This window comes from Mauremys reevesii, unplaced genomic scaffold (assembly GCF_016161935.1).
Source record: "Mauremys reevesii isolate NIE-2019 unplaced genomic scaffold, ASM1616193v1 Contig35, whole genome shotgun sequence".
Lineage (NCBI taxonomy): Eukaryota > Metazoa > Chordata > Testudines > Geoemydidae > Mauremys > Mauremys reevesii.
In genome coordinates, this window is record NW_024100846.1 from 462283 (window position 1) to 478863 (window position 16581).

General features: G+C 52.9%; 3 non-coding genes across 3 annotated transcripts; 1 reads left to right on the forward strand and 2 right to left on the reverse strand.

The window, feature by feature from the left end:
* Positions 1–10995: 10995 nt before the first annotated feature.
* On the reverse strand, positions 10996–11153 carry LOC120393865. The gene has a single exon (XR_005592152.1). It is a non-coding gene; the product is annotated as a U1 spliceosomal RNA (small nuclear RNA).
* Positions 11154–14377: 3224 nt separating this feature from the next.
* LOC120393862 lies at positions 14378–14493 on the forward strand. The gene has a single exon (XR_005592149.1). It is a non-coding gene; the product is annotated as a U5 spliceosomal RNA (small nuclear RNA).
* A 1924-nt stretch (positions 14494–16417) lies between these two features.
* LOC120393864 lies at positions 16418–16581 on the reverse strand. Its single transcript, XR_005592151.1, has one exon. It is a non-coding gene; the product is annotated as a U1 spliceosomal RNA (small nuclear RNA).

Sequence of the window (16581 nt, forward strand, 5' to 3'; positions counted from 1 at the left end):
TGAGCCGGCGTGTCTCCTCCGCTTCTCCCTTGCCGCTGGGCGGAGGCGGAAGGGAGCGAAATGTTCCCGGCTGAAAGTTTTGTGCTCGGCTTTGAGGATTAAGCCTGAGCCTCCGGCACGGCTGCTGGCAGATGGGTTTCTGAATGGCATCCAGCCTGCTCTTTGGACCACCAGCTGAAAGCACTGAGGCCAAGAGGCAGCAAAATGGGACCTTTGAGGCTCCCCCCCACAGGCAAGCAAGGAAGTAGCACAGGCTTAGCATCGTCCCTGGGTGGGCTCGAACCACCATCTTTTCGGTTAACAGCCGCACGCGCTGACCCATTGCACCACAGAGACACGGAGGGGCAAGGCTATATTGAGCACAAAAGCCGGGAATCAGCTCAGGGTACGGTATAGCACATGCATGCAGTGGTTAGCCAAGTAACAGCAAGGAACTGGACTGGTATGGGAGGAAAGTTCTGTGGGAAGGAACCAAAAAGAGCAACGGGGCTGTGGTACAGCGCTCGCATACACTTTCTTTGGCCTGTTTTGCTGGAAGAGTTAGGAGAGCGAGATTGTTAGTCACAGGTCAGTGGGTGGGTTTATGGAAATACTGGACTCTTGGACGGGAGCGGGGATGGGGGGGGGGCACACACAACTTCTGTGGCACATGCACCATCTCTGCAACTAACGTTTGCTACCTCACTCCCTAACAACACACCTTTTACCTCTCAGGACCAAAATACACCGTGAAAGAGATCTAACGGCATAAGCTTAGGGTGAGCAACTGCAGCACTCACAACAATTTGAAGAGATTCAAAACTGCCTTGATCCAAAATCAACAGGGAAAATACATTGGATTACTCCTGCTTCCTCTTCCACAATGCTCTGCTCGCACACTTGCTCACGCGGCTCCAGCCCTCCAGTCTGGCCCCTCCCCCTGCCTGGTGCACTCCCCTGGCCAGCCCGGGTTCTTCGGCGCTGAGAGCCCGGCCGCCAGCCCCACCAGGGGCCCTTGCCAAAGTGCCGCCCGGTTCCCGCTGCAGCCTTTGCTGGGCCCGCTCTCCGCGCCAGGCGGGCGGGCGGCTGCGTCAGGGGCTGCAGCCCAGCTGAGAAAAGGAGGGGGCTGGACAAAGCTGGAACCTGATTTCAAGAACACTTCAGTGATGCCCGAGAGTCCTAGCCAGGTCCAGTCCCAGGAATGATCAAACCTGAGATTTAAATCGGTTCAATTAAATGCTCTGCCGGTGCCCCTGACTCCCTGCCTGCAGCTCCTGCTATCCGAGCCCTGAGCTACAAGTCAGGGCTCTGCCTGTGCCTCTCACTCCCAGACCACAGCTCTGGCTTGTCGCTGGGGTGCTGGGCAATGCGGTGGAAGTGCGCTATACACAGCCAGTCCGGATTCTGCGGGAGTTTCCTTTCTCTGAGCAGGCTGACTGCAGGGCAAGAAGCTTATGAAGCTTCAACCTTCCTAGGTCTGACCCTTGAGCATTCAGTATCCCTGTCCCACCAGCCGCATCCGGCTGTGCGACTGCACATGGCTAAGCAAAGAGAATGAACCCCAAATCCCCCCTGTGCTTTGGGAGCCAGGTTTGCTGTGGGAATTCTGTAGTTCAGATGACTTCACACCTGGGCATTGTGATTCTCTGGCATTAGGGCATTACTGTGCTGATGGCTGAGTGATTAAGGCATTGGAGTCGAAATCCAATAGGGTTCCCCTGCGCAGGTTGGAATCTTGCTCACAACGAGGCCTGTGTTTTAGGCAGTCTCTCACCGGGGCAATACCTCTGTACAACCCCCCAAGACACTCTCAATTCTCTTCCCACCCCAAGTAAATCCTGTTCTGCTCCTTTCATAGAGATGCCTGGGACAACCCCTCACACTGTGTCCCTGAGAGGTCAGGCAAACTCTCAGCACCTGAACCGTCTGCTACTCACCTGGTGCCCTATAGATCAACCGTAGCCCTGGTTCTGCTCCTCTCTCTAGAGTGCGAAAGGAGCCAAGTCAGCGACTCCATGGGACCCATTTCCCCACAGAGAGTGCATTGAGTGCCCCTGTGGTGCTGGGGGGCTGGCGCTGCTGCTGCCTGTGGGGCTGGCAGGGGGGCTGATGTCTGCACAGACTCTCAGCTGCCAGGCCGGAGGGGCACTTGGGACCTTACCAGACTCGCTCAGTGAAGATGGGGTTGACAGAGCAATACAGACGCTCTCCAGAGCACGGAGCAGCAGCCGCCCATGCAGCCAGGCAATGAGCATTTCCCACAGCCTGGAGCCGGGGGAGGCGCCAGCTGCTGTTCCAGCTCCTCGGGGACAGGCCCTGTCAGCCAACAGCCACTTCTTACTCCCCACAGCTAAGGGCGCCGGGTTCCTCCGGTGGGGGTGTGGAGCAGCCGTTCGTTTTCCTGTTCTCACTCCTTTGCGGGGTGAAAATCGGGGAAGGGAGGCAGGAGCCCCACTTCCCTCCCAAAATGACACCCAGTGGCGGAAGCCAGGACAGCAGGGTGGGGTGGCAAGTGGTGGCCAGACTCTTGCTGCCAGGGTCTAGTCTAGCTCTGGGTCCAGCTCAACTTCCTCCCTGTGCCACTGGCCCCCAGTCCCCTTCCACTGCCAGGTCAACCCGGGCACTAGGGCAGGAACAGGGTGAGGCAGCAAGTCAAGCTGAGCAAGGCAGGCAAAAGCGAGTCTTGTCTTCATGGGCCACTCACAATGACGTCCTTTTTGTGTGCAACGGCTGCAAAAAACTCCCGGAAAGAGAAGCAACAGGCCAAAATACTGCTACACAGCTGCCAAAGTAGCTCAGTTGGGAGCGTATTGGGCTGAAGATCTAAAGGTTGTTCATTCAATCCCAGACTTTGGCAGGTCCTTTCATCCCTCTTTGTACAATGGTGGTTTGTCTTCTGGGAGCACAGGGGTGCCTGCACCCCAAGGTGAGGCCCTGAGATTCGGTTCTGTAATTGGAAGATAAAAAACTGTGTGCTGCTGGCCTCACCTTTTCCAATGAGGGATGGGAGCTGTCTCTCCTACATGAGGTATTGGTGGACCCAATATAGCAGGAAGAGAGTGAGGCAGGCTGGCCCTCAGGAATGGTGCCAGAGGGGGTGCTGGGCAATGACAGGCAGGGATTGGGGATGAAAAGTCCTCTGTGCAACTGAGCAAGGGCAGTACCAGGGAAGGGGCATCTGTGAAAATGGCCATTTGGAAGGTGGCAGGGATTTGGGGGCCCAGGAGGAGGCACTTGATGTTCATTGCCTTGGAGCAGCTGGGCTTGGACATGGTGGGTGTTCAGGAAATGCACATTAACAAGTCTAGGGTAGCTAGATGAGCAGAGGGTGATTGGTGGAAGGGCCCATCTCTCTGGTCCTCCAGGCCAGTGAAGAATGATGGGGTTGGAGTCTTGTTCTTCATATTCATGGTGCGAGTACAGAAGGTGCTGGAGCTCCAACCAGGGAGGGCATTACTGGTGGGCTTTGTGCTCTGTAGCACTGGTTATGGCTATATTAGTGTGTATGGTCCCCAGTTAAGGTGTGAAAGGAAAGTTCTATGAAGGAACTGGCTCCCTTCCTCTAGACTGTTTGGTGTTGAGCAGGATTTCAGTTCCCTGACCCAGGGCAGAGGATATTGGAAGCTGAACATCCAGAGCTTGCAAGATAAAGGAGCAGAGGGGGAGGCCTGGTGGTGTTGGCAGAACGGAAAAGCATCAGAGGGTTCTATGGCAACCAGGGGGATTGGTGGGAGTTGGTGAGGGAGGAGTTGGCAGCTTTGCTGTGGCAGTCGGGCAAACACCACAACATTTAAGAAACCAATGGTGCCAAGTCCTGCAGCGTCGCCTGTGGGATTTCCACAAGAGCATCCAGGCAGGGGAGCCAGTCAGCGTGTGACTGTACGACCGGATCAAGCGACAGCTGCCCGAGATCCAGGAGATGAGGCTGCAGCTGGCCGATATGAGCGGGAGCACCGAGTGAAGGGAGGGGTGGCCTCCCCTGACATGTTTGTGGCCTGCAGGGAATGGAGACAAAGCAGGGGGATGTGGGGTCTCAGGGCAGGACCCACAGATCTGGTAGAGCAGGACCACAGTCGCTGGAGGAGGAGAGAGAGTCCTGCGAGAGGAAGCCGCTGGTGGGAAGCAATAAGTGCAGAGTGCAAACCATCCAGATGAGAGTCACAGGGGTCTAGAAAATAAAATAGCAGCAGGTCCCATGGTGTAATGGGCAGCACTCAGGACTCTGAATCCTGGAATCTGAGTTCAAATCTCAGTGTGACCTCCTGGAGGTATGTTAGTTTGCTGCAAAGCCCTGGAGCTCAATGTGCTTGGCTACCCTCTCTCAGGGTGAACTAGAGTGAATTCTTTCCCTCGTGCTGGGTGACTGAGGGCCACTGGAGATAGGTCTTTGGTCTGGCTGGTTCAATGGGCTGGCTGCTATAGGTTGGGGTCCTAGAACTTAACAGTCTGGCTAGAGAGTCCTGTGGTTTGACCATATGGTTGTTTCTCGCTGCTTCACCTGATGCCCACAACTTTGGACCCTCCAGCTGCCACACTCTTCCTCTTGCCCATGTGGCATTTAAAGGAAGGAGGGCCAGGGCCATGCTTCATAGTCAGGGCTAGGCAGGAGGGAGGAAGAGTCCCAGGCTGGAGCCCAGCACCTCTCCTCCTCTGGGCACCTAGAGCAGAGGCGGCTGGTGCTGACAGCTCCAAGGGAAGGCTTAAAAGCCACAGATCAACCAAGGGCAGGGCAAGAGGAAGGCAGGACCATGCCTATGCGTGGCCAGCAGACAGCCACAAAGACACCCGGCCAGGCTGCTCCCTGCCATGCCAAACCCCCAGTAAAGGCCACTCACAGACCAGCATTCGTTCTGCGGCCAGCATCACAAGGTGGTTGGAAAGCAGGGCCAGCCCCCAAGTGGGGCCTCTGACCGTTCCCACTCAAGGGGCTCCTTTTGGCAGTGGGGCAGGAGACATTTCCCCCAAGAGGCTTTTTCCCAGCTGCTGAGAAGCACAGAAGTACCCACTGTTTGCTCTTGTGGTGAAAGGGGTTAATACGTTTAGGCAGCCTGGCTAGCTCAGCTGGCAGCACCTCTGGCTCTTACTCTGAAGGTCGAAGTTACAATTCCCTGTCTGGGTGCTTGGGGCTCCTCCTCAACAATACAACACACAATGTGCCTAAGCCCCCACCCAGTAACCTGGGGAAACTAACCCTGGCCACTGGGTGCCTCTAAGAGGCGATACTTTCCCCACTCACAACCACTGAGTGCAGAAAAGAAACTTTAATAAAAAGGAGGAAAATCACCTTGTATTAACTTGGGAAAACACCACAATCAGGATTCATAACACAACACTATGAGCAAAACACCCACCCACAGTGCACTGGGCAGTGGCCTTTGGCCTCGGGCTCTTAAATCAAGACCCCAGAAGCTCTGTGGATGTGCCCCTCCCTTCACTGCACCTCACCCTCAGCTGCTGCCCTGGGTCAATGAAAACCCAGAGTTCACCTCTCACCTCCCGGGGGGAAAGCCCCTTTCTCCCTCCGCTGTCTGGCCACATTGCCGGCCACTTGCTGTTCCCCCCTGTCACCGCTCTGCTGGCCACCCTCTCTGCTCTGGGATGTCTTGTGGTCCCACCAGGAGCGGAACAGGCTCCCTAAAAGCAGGGCCGCCCAGAGGATTCGGGGCTCTGGGGCAAAGCGGGGGAGCGGACATAAAAAAAGGCGCCACCTGCTGCGGCTCTTGTACTCACTGGGCGGCGTCTGAGTCTTCAGTAGCAGCAGGTCCTTCACTCGGTCTGCGTCTTTGGCAGCACTGAAGGACCCACCACAGAAGTGCATCTGAAGACCCGGAGCGCTACCAGGGAAGGGATTCTTGGCCAGAGTTTGTGGGGCCCCTGCGGGGCCCAGGGCCTTGGGCAAATTGCCCCACTTGCCCCCCCAGGGTGGCCCTGCCTAAAAGTAGCGGCCACCAGAGCCCAAACAGTAGCCCCACCCCTTCCACTCAAGGCCACGCCCCTACCCCACCCCTTCTCCCCAAGGCCCCACTCCTTTGCTGCTTCATCCCCCAAGACCCCTCCTCCAGCCAGGGGCGGCTCTAGACACCAGCGCGCCAAGCAGGCGCTTGGGCGGCCGTTTCCGGGGCGGCATTTGGCTCGGTGGAGCTCCCGCCGGCATGCCTGCGGCAGGTCCACCGGAGCCCAGGGACGAGCGGACCTGCCGCAGGCATGACTGCGGCGGGTCCCCTCTTCCCGCGGCTCCGGTTGAGCTCCCGCAGGCATGACTGCGGCAGGTCCGCTGGTCCCGGGCTCCGGTGGACCTGCCGCAGGCATGCCGGCGGGAGCTCAACCGGAGCCGCGGGACGAGGGGACCCGCCGCGGGACCGGGGAAGGGCGGCGCAGCGCTCCGCGCTGCTTGGGGCAGCCTACTGTCTAGAGCCGCCCCTGCCTCCAGCTCACTGGTCTCCATCCCCTCCCCCCATCATTAGCCCTTACTGTCATTACAAAGTGGTAAGGCAGAGCCCTCCCATTTTTAAAAGTCCTGGAGTGTTGTTCCCCCCTGTTCAGGCACCCCTGGGTCCCTGCGCTTCACACAGCTCTCCCTGATTTCAGCTGTTAGTGAGGGAGCCTCCCTGCTAGCGCAGACTGGGCAGTTTGTTGCATGAGAGACACTGTCCCAAAGCAGGACTAGTACTTAGAGCTGGTTATCAGTGATTTCAGATCTGTTGGTCTGCAGCAAGACTCTCCATTGAGTATTAACCAGCTCTGTTATTACACAGGGAAGAACAAAAGGGTGAAATGGGGCCTGGAACCCTTAAGAAGAATCCACCCCACCAAGTACCAACACTTGTCGCTACCTGCTCTCAACCCCACTGAGAATGTTTTGGGGTCACTCCTTGGCTTTATCAGCCTAGGGGGTCTCAGAAAACACTGAGTGACAGGTGCTACAGTGGCACAGTTGGTTAGCATGCACTACTGAAAGGAGCTATGCTGAGATTGTGAGTTCAAACCTCACCTGTAACACTGGTTATCATTAACAACATGGCATCACCCTCTCATTTGGCCCTGTGGAATGTAGAACTCCAGCCCAGGGAACCCTGAGAAGAAAAGGAGTCAATAAAGGCCCCCTTCCATTATTACCTCCTCTTCAGAGCACAGGTCAGACTCTACAATCCTTTCTCCCCCCAGCCCCTGTGCCAGGATCCCTCAAGCAGAGCCTAGAGTCCACCATGGCATCTGTACTATTGACAAACACTAATTACCACAATCTAGTTGAAACAGGGTCAGTATGAAGTCTACCGGGTGATCTGTTGTCAAGGCCTTTTGGGGCTGATGTCATTTGCATGGTTACACCCACCCCGGATTGCATGATGGCATTGCTTGTCCAAATGGCCATTTCAGTTCCAGTCTCTTTGTTATTGGGGCAGGAGTAATCCAGTGTATTTTCCTGTTGATCTTGGATCAAGGACAGAGTAACTGTACCTGGCATTTGAGGCCTGAGAGCGTCATCCTCGTCTGAAAAGTACTCACCAATATGGGGTATGGGTTCCTAACAGCAAAACATGGTGGGTGGTGAAAATAGATTTTTGTTGGCAGTGGTGGTGGCTTTGTATGTGCTGGTCCTGGTGTGGAAAAACAGAGACAGTTTTAAATCTTTTAAAATTGTTGTTGGTGCTGCAGTTCCTCATCATAAGTTTATGCAGTTAGATTTTTTTCACAGTGTATTTTGGTCCTTAGAGGTAAAAAGGTGCTCTGTGTGTGGTGTTACGAAGTGAGATAGCAAAGGTTAGTTACAAAGGTGGTGCATGTCCTGCAAAAGTCATGTGCCCCGCCCACCCCAGTTCTGGTCTCAGTCAGGGCCTTCTCTTGTTGGAAAGGAGATGAAACCTCTTCTGGTAAACTGGCATTTCACACTTGGTAATGCTTCTCTCCTGACTGGTGGCGGGGTTTAGTGCCAACGCTTATATATCACCTTACAACATGGGCTACGGCTATTATAAGTGAGAATAATGCATGAAGCAACTCACAAGCTTGTCATAAACTCTAAACACGTTTTTTTATAAAGCTAATGCCTGTTTTAACAACACTAACAAACAGGTGAGCAAGACTAGTTTCCAGCCATGCGTTTTTCACTTTTCAGTAAGGCCTAGGGGCCTTGGCATGAGCTGGCACCTGGTCTGCCAGTGTCAGAAGAGGATCTGCCCTCTCTTATCCCCAGGTGTCTGTACTGGGAGCAGTACTGTTCAACTTATTCATAAATGACCTGGGGAAAGGGCTAAACAGTGAGGTGGCAAAATTTGCAGATGATACAAAATTGCTCAAGAGAGTTAAGTCCCAGGCAGACTGCCAAGAGCCACAAAGAGATCTCACAAAACTGGGTGACGGGACAACCGAATGGAAGATGAACATCGGTGCTCATAAGTGCAAAGTAATGCACATTGGCAAACATAATCCCAACTATCCCTATAAAACGATGGGGTCTAAATTAGCTGTTACCACTCGAGAAAGAGATCTGGGAGTCATTGTGGATAGTTCTCTGAAAAAAATCCACTGAATGTGCAGCGGAGCTTTGGGAATCATTAAGAAAGGGACAGGTAATAAGACAGAAACTATCATATCACCTCAATATCAATCCATGGTACGCCCACATCTTGAATACTGCGTGCTGATGCGGTCGCCCCAACCTCAAAAAAGATATATGGGAATGGGAAAGAGTCAGAAACAGACAACAAAGATGATGAGGGGATATGGACCAGCTTCCGTCTAAGAAGAGATTCATAAGATTGGGACTTTTCATCTTGGAAAAGAGACGACTAAAGGGGGATACGAGGGAGGTCTATAAAACCATGACCGGCATGGAGCAAGTAAATAAGGAAGAGTTATTTACTCCTTCTCATAACACACGAACTAGGGGTCACCAAATGAAATTAATAGGCAGCAGCTTTATAACAAACAAAAGGAAGTCTTTCTTCACGCACCACACAGTCAACCTGTGGAACTCTTTGCCAGACGATGTCGCGAAGGCCAAGACTGTAACAGGGTTCAAAAAAGCACTAGATAAATTCATGGAGGATAGGTCCATCTATGGCGCTTCGCCAATGGTATCCCTAGCTAGGTATCCCGGTTTGCCAGGAGCTGGGCATGGGCGACAGGGGATGGAGCACTTGATGATTCCCTGTTCTGTTCATTCCCTCTGGGGCACCTGGCATTGGCCACTGTCAGCAGACAGGATACTGGGCTAGGTCTTCAACTTTGACGGGTAGCTGGGAAGACGGTCAATCAGACAGAACCCGTTCGACAAACCTTTTCATTTCCTTGTTATTGCCTGACTCCTTTAATTCATTTCCTTTTCCTTATTTCCCAGCAGACCGACGAGCCACCAGATTTGGGTGCTAGCAGAGGGACCTGACGAGCTCTTTCTTTTCGGCAGCGTTGAACACGCCAGGGCACAGTCAGATTCTGGATGCTCATCTGAATGTAACACCTAGCGCTCACCTTTATTTCTGTTTCTTAGCTCTTTTGGGCCATCGATCTTTGGTCTGACCCGTAGGATCCCTGCATTAGGAGAGATGGCTAATTAATGAGCCCATAAACCTTGGAAATCAAATGAAACCTGAAGTCCGTAGAAGACCTCGAAAGGCCCTTGGGGGGTGGAGTGCGAGCTGAGGAAGAGTTCCCTGCACAGCTTACCTCTCCATTCTCGTTTTCCTGTCCTGAGCGCAAAAGCCAGGAAGCAGCTCCGGGTAGGGAGGGGATACAATATGTGTGCAGTGGTTAGACAGGAAACAGCGAGGAACTGGACTCGTATGGAGTGAAACTGTAAGCATCTTCTGTATGCCTGATGACTGCAGGTTTGAGAGAGTTATGTGGGAAGTGGAGGCTTTCGGTGGCTTTCAGAGGAAATGTAATGGAAAGGCAGCCGAAAGTGGAATCCCAGGTTTTTAAACAATCCTCCACTAACACACCAAACAGCTCAGGTCTAGTTACTCATTGAAAATTAGAATAAAGTTACAGCAAGATTTCATCATAAATGAAGTCAAACCCTAAAGATTTCAGAACACAACTGCTATAAGGAGCCACGAGGAAGCAATACAAAGTCAACCTTGCCTCAGAGAAAGGCAGTTAAACAATTTCTCTTTTTTAAAGCAGCATAATCTCCCCAAACGGAAGGGCACTGTTCCTGGAGAAGGGTCCTGGAGAGGGTTTTCCTCGTTGGTGCCGGCCATCCACCTCCCCGAAAGGCGGGAGCTAGGTCGACGGAAGAATTCTTCCGACCAAGGCGCGGACTGATGTAGCCGCGCCGATTTACGTTCCCCGTGCAGCCCAGGCCCGAGGGTCGGTGCGTGCTGAACAGTTAAGTCAAAACAGCTCCGTCCGTCAGAGGTGTGCAAAAGGGAAAACCCGCTGCTCGGTGACACGGCCACGCCGCCCTAACCCGCAGCGTAGCTAAGGGCATTCGGGGAGGCGGTGGGTGGGCCTCAAGCGATGGAAAGCCCTCCTCCAGCATGGGGTTGTGACAGCCTAGTCTCTGTAGCACAGACAGGGGGCCACCAAGAGACAGGAACAGACAGCGAAAGCCAGCGGCCCCAGGGCAGGGGGCGAGGCTGCCTGTTGGACGAGGAGACCGGGTGGGACAGGCGTTTTGGACAGGCCGTCCTCCCGTCAAAGGAGGAAGAGCCCGAGAAGAAGGGCCAGGCAAGAAGCTACAAGCAGGGAAAGAAGCAGAACAGGCAGGCAGGCAGGCAGCTCCCCTTAGAGCCAAGGAAGGCACTGGTCCAAGCCCCCCAAAAGCAGACTAGAGAGCAGATCAGCTGCAAAAGACTAGGGAAAGCCAAGAACACAGAGAGACCCAAGTAAAGTTTCAGAGCTGAGCTTTGCTTACAAGGAGGAACGTGTGACAAAGATACCTAGAAGTACAGGGCCTGTGGAAAAGAGCACTCCCAAAGACCCAGAATAACAGCTCTTTTCCTGAGAATCTGCTTTGCAGTGCACTAAGCCTAAACAGCCCACTATCGGTCGTCTGTTGTTCAAACCAATCACCAGGGGAGAGCGCGAACGCAGTCCCCCACTACCACAAATTATGCAGTTGAGTTTCCCGCATTTGGGGAAATCACAGTGGTCAGCACACCCGCAGTGCAATAGATGAGCCTCACCCTGGGAAAACCACCTTTGTGATCATGGTATCATGCTGACTGTATCTTGAACTCACCCACAGTATACCCCACATTGGGGACATTGCACACTGTATAAGTTATGTGCTGTCCAATACCAAAGTACTAGCATCCCCCTATACTCTGTATGTCACCCCTGATGACCAGTAACTGATGTTACAAACTCTCTGTGCTTCTCGGCCTTCTGGCTGGGAAAGCATTATCTAAATTGTATCTATTCTTAAACATTTTCTAATAAACATTTAAAACTAAAATTGCCCTATACTCTGTATGTCACCCCCGATGACCAATATCTGACATTTCAACTCTCTGTATCGTTCATTTTCAAATATTTTCTAATAAACTTTTAAATCTTGGCCTATCCAAGTGCTTGGCCGTGATCAAGTGTCTTGATGTTTTTGGTCTTTTGGCCTCGAGATGAAAACCTTGTCTGTGTCTTGGGAACCTTGAGGTAAAAAATTATCTAAGTTGTAGCGGGTCCCGTCCCGGGAAGCCAGGCCATCAGAGAGACGACGTGGCCCACCTGCTGCTGGGGAAAGAGTGCAGCTTGCATTTCGCTTCTCTCGCTCTCTCCCCACCGGAAGTTGGTCCAATACAAGAGTGACCTCCTGCCTTGTCTCACGTCAGTTTCTCCTCAGGGCAGAAGGTCGGGTGTTGTCAGCCACTCTCCAGAAACTGGACGGCCACTGATCCCTTTGTTACCTGCCAAGTGAGGCTGAGTGCACTGGCAGGCAGCGCCGTTTGAAGAAGTGGAAGATTGGACAAATGACCAGGAGGAGTATAAAAATATTGCTCAGGCACGCAGGAGTGAAATCAGGAAGGGCAACTCATGCTTGGAGTTGCAGCTAGCAAGAGATGTTAAGAGTAACAACAAGAAGGGTTTCTTCAGGGAGGTTAGCAACAAGAAGAAAGTCAAGGAAAGTGTGGGCCCCTTACAGAATGAGGGAGGCGACCTAGTGACAGAGGATGTGGAAAAAGCTAATGTACTCAATGCTTCCCACTCCTCCTTCGTGATTTTGTCTTCACGAACAAAATCAGCTCCCAGACTGCTGCTCTGGGCAGCACAGCATGGAGAGGAGGTGACCAGCCCTCTGTGGAGAAAGAAGTGCTTCGGGACTATTTAGAAAAGCTGGATGAGCACAAATCCATGGGGCCGGATGCGCTGCATCCGAGGGTGCTAAAGGAGTTGGCGGTGTGATTGCAGAGCCACTGGTCATTATCTTTGAAAATTCATGGCCATTGGGGGAGGTCCCAAATGACTGGGAAAAGGCTAATGTAGTGCCCATCTTTAAAAGAGGGAAGAAAGAAGGAGGATCTGGGGAACTACAGGCCAGTCAGCCTCACCTCAGTCCCTGGAAAAATCATGGAGCAGGTCCTCAAGGAATCAATTCTGAAGCACTTAGAGGAGAGGCAAGTGATCAGGAGCGGTCAGCATGGATTCAGCAAGGGCAAGTCACGCCTGACTAACCTAATTGCCTTCTGTGAGGAGAGAACTGGGTCTGTGGATGAGGGAAAAGCAATGGATGTGTTCTTCCTTGACTTTAGCAAAGTTTTGATACGGTCTCCCACAGTATTCTTGTCGGCAAGTTCAAGAAGTTTGGGCTGGATGAATGGACTATAAGGTGGACTATAAGCTGGCTAGGTCCTCGGGCTCAACGGGTAGTGATCAATGGCTCCACGTCTAATTGGCAGCCGGTCTCAAGCGGCGTGCCCCAAGGCTCGGTCCTGGGGCCGGTTGTGTACAATATCTTCGTTAAGGATCTGGAGGATGGCGTGGACTGCACTCTCAGCAAGTTTGCAGATGACGCTAAACTGGGAGGAGCGGTCGATACGCTGGAGGTACGGATAGGCTACAGAGGACCTAGACAAATTGGAGGATTGGGCTGAAAGAAACCTGATGAGGTTCAACAAGGACAAGTGCCCAGTCCTGCACTTAGGACGGAAGAATCCGTGCACTGCTCCAGACTAGGGACCGAATGGCTAGGCAGCAGTTCTGCAGAAAAGGACCTAGAGGTTACAGTGGAAGAGAAGCTGGATATGAGTCGACAGCGTGCCCTTGTTGCCAAGAAGGCTAACGGCATTTTGGACTGTATACATAGGGGCATTGCCAGCAGATCGAGGGATGTGGTCGTTCCCTTCTCGACGTTGATGAGGCCTCATCTGGAGTACCGTGTCCGGTTTTGGGCCCCACACTGCAAGAAGGATGTGGAAAAACTGAAAAGAGTCCAGCATAGGGCAACAAAAGTGATTAGGGGGCTGGAAGACATGATTTATGAGGCGAGGCTGAGGGAACTGGGATTGTTTACTCTGCAGAAGAGAAGAATGAGGGGGGAGTTGATTGCTGCTTTCAACTACCTGAAAGGGGGTTCCAAAGAGGATGGATCTAGACTGTTCTCAGTGGCACCAGATGACAGAACGAGGAGCAATGGTCCCAAGTTGCGGTGGGGAAGGTTTAGGTTGGATCTTAGGAAAACCCTTTTTCACTAGGAGGGTGGTGAAGCACTGGAATGGGTTCCCTAGGGAGGTGGTGGAATCTCCTTCCTTAGAGGTTTTTAAGGTCAGCCTTGACAAAGCCCTGGCTGGGATGATTTAGTTGGGGATTGGGTTGGACTAGATGACCTCCTGAGGTCCCTTCCAACCCTGATATTCCATGATTTGAAGCTGTTCCCGTGTATCAAGGTGAGCTGCAGCTCAGCGAACCCCAAGGATCTGAGCGAGGCGAGCTACTTTGCAGCAGAGGCAGACCAAGCGGCAGGTACAACGCGGGGTCGCACCCCGGCCGGCAGATAGAATCTCATGTGCGAGATCCCGGCTCCTGTTACTTTGCAAAGTGTGTGCGTTTGCTCCGGGTTTTAGCTGTGGGCCAAGTGCCCTCTGGCTTCTCGTCCGGGCTCCGTCCTCCATGCGCCTGGGCATCAGCGGGACTGTCTCAGGAGAGCAGCTGCCCCATCCCAATCTCCGCCCAGCCGGGGAAGGAGCAGAGGCAGCCCGGAGAAAAGACTCCTTTGAGCACCGGAGACGGCCGGAGCATCTTAGTTGCATAGCCACAGTGCATTGCGTGCAGCGAGTCCCTGGTCGAGGGGCTGGTTTTGCTCCCTGTGTCCCCGGTTTCGATGATCCAACTCGGGCTGCCAATCGGTTCAATTCCATTTCCTCTGAAAGCTAGCGGTGTAGTGGGCTGGGAGAGTAGTCACCCTGACTTTTGGGAGCGTAGGCGGTTGCCCCGGCAGCGCCTCTGCCGCGTGTTCTACATACTCTGCTTTCTCTTCAGTTCGTATAAATCTTTCGCCTTTTACTAAAGATTTCCATGGAGAGGAATGTTGATGAGTTTGTACCCAATTTTTTAAGGCTTTGCTTCGGCAAGGCTGTTGCCTGCTGTGAGAAAAACAGAAGAGTGCTCCCTGAGCTGGTGTCACTGGCTGAAGCTTTTCTATAGTATGAAAAAAGTATAGTAGGGGGCACCTGGCATTGGCTGCTGTCAGCAGACAGGATATTGGGCTAGGTCTTTAACTTGGACGGGTACTGGGAAGACGGTCAATCAGACAGAACCCGTTTGACAAACCTTTTAATTTCCTTGTTATTGCCTGACTCCTTTAATTCTTTTCCTTTTCCTTATTTCCCAGCAGACCGACTAGCCACCAGATTTGGGTGCTAGCAGAGGGACCTGACGAGCTCCTTCTTTTGGGCAGCGTTGAACATGCCAGGGCACAGTCAGATTCTGGATGCTCATCTGAATGTAACGCCTAGCTCTCACCTTTATTTCTGTTTCTTAGCTCTTTTGGGCCATCGATCTTTGGTCTGACCCGTAGGATCCCTGCATTAGGAGAGATGGCTAATTAATGAGCCCATAAACCTTGGAAATCAAATGAAACCTGAAGTCCGTAGAAGACCTCGAAAGGCCCTTGGGGGGTGGAGTGCGAGCTGAGGAAGAGTTCCCTGCACAGCTTACCTCTCCATTCTCGTTTTCCTGTCCTGAGCGCAAAAGCCAGGAAGCAGCTCCGGGTAGGGAGGGGATACCATATGTGTGCAGTGGTTAGACAGGAAACAGCAAGGAACTGGACTCGTATGGAGTGAAACTGTAAGCATCTTCTGTATGCCTGATGGCTGCAGGTTTGAGAGAGTTATGTGGGAAGTGGAGGCTTTGGGTGCGCTTTCAGAGGAAATGTAATGGAAAGGCAGCCGAAAGTGGAATCCCAGGTTTTAAACAATCCTCCACTAACACACCAAACAGCTCAGGTCTAGTTACTCATTGAAAATTATAATAAAGTTACAGCAAGATTTCATCATAAATGAAGTCAAACCCTAAAGATTTCAGAACACAACTGCTATAAGGAGCCACGAGGAAGCAATACAAAGTCAACCTTGCCTCAGAGAAAGGCAGTTAAACAATTTCTCTTTTTTAAAGCAGCATAATCTCCCCAAACGGAAGGGCACTGTTCCCGGAGAAGGGTCCTGGAGAGGGTTTTCCTTGTTGGTGCCGGCCATCCACCTCCCGAAGGCGGAGCTAGGTCGACGGAAGAATTCTTCCGACCAAGGCGCGGACTGATGTAGCCGCGCCGATTTACATTCCCCGTGCAGCCCAGGCCCGAGGGTCGGTGCGTGCTGAACAGTTAAGTCAAAACAGCTCCGTCCGTCAGAGGTGTGCAAAAGGGAAAACCCGCTGCTGGGCGACACGGCCACGCCGCCTAACCCGCAGCGTAGCTAAAGGGCATTTGGGGAGGCGGTGGGTGGGCCTCAAGCGACGGAAAGCCCTCCTCCAGCATGGGGTTGTGACAGCCTAGTCTCCGTAGCACAGACAGGGTGGCCACCAAGAGACAGGAACAGACAGCGAAAGCCAAAGCGGCCCCAGGGCAGGGGGCGAGGCTGCCTGTTGGACGAGGAGACCGGGTGGGACAGGTGTTTTGGACAGGCCGTCCTCCCGTCAAAAGAGGAAGAGCCCGAGAAGAAGGGCCAGGCAAGAAGCTACAAGCAGGGAAAGAAGCAGAGCAGGCAGGCAGCTCCCCTTAGAGCCAAGGAAGGCACCGGTCCAAGCCCCCCAAAAGCAGACTAGAGAGCAGATCAGCTGCAAAAGACTAGGGAAAGCCAAGAACACAGAGAGACCCAAGTAAAGTTTCAGAGCTGAGCTTTGCTTACAAGGAGGAACGTGTGACAAAGATACCTAGAAGTACAGGGCCTGTGGAAAAGAGCACTCCCAAAGACACAGAATAACAGCTATTTTCCTGAGAATCTGCTTTGCAGTGCACTAAGCCTAAACAGCCCACTATCGGTCATCTGTTGTTCAAACCAATCACCAGGGGAGATCGCTAACACAGTCCCCCACTACCACAAATTATACAGTCGAGTTTCCCACATTTGGGGAAATTGCAGGGGTCAGCACACCCGCAGTGCAATGGATGAGCCTCACCCTGGGAAAACCACCTTCGTGATCATGGTATCTCCCCTGCCAGGTAAGTAT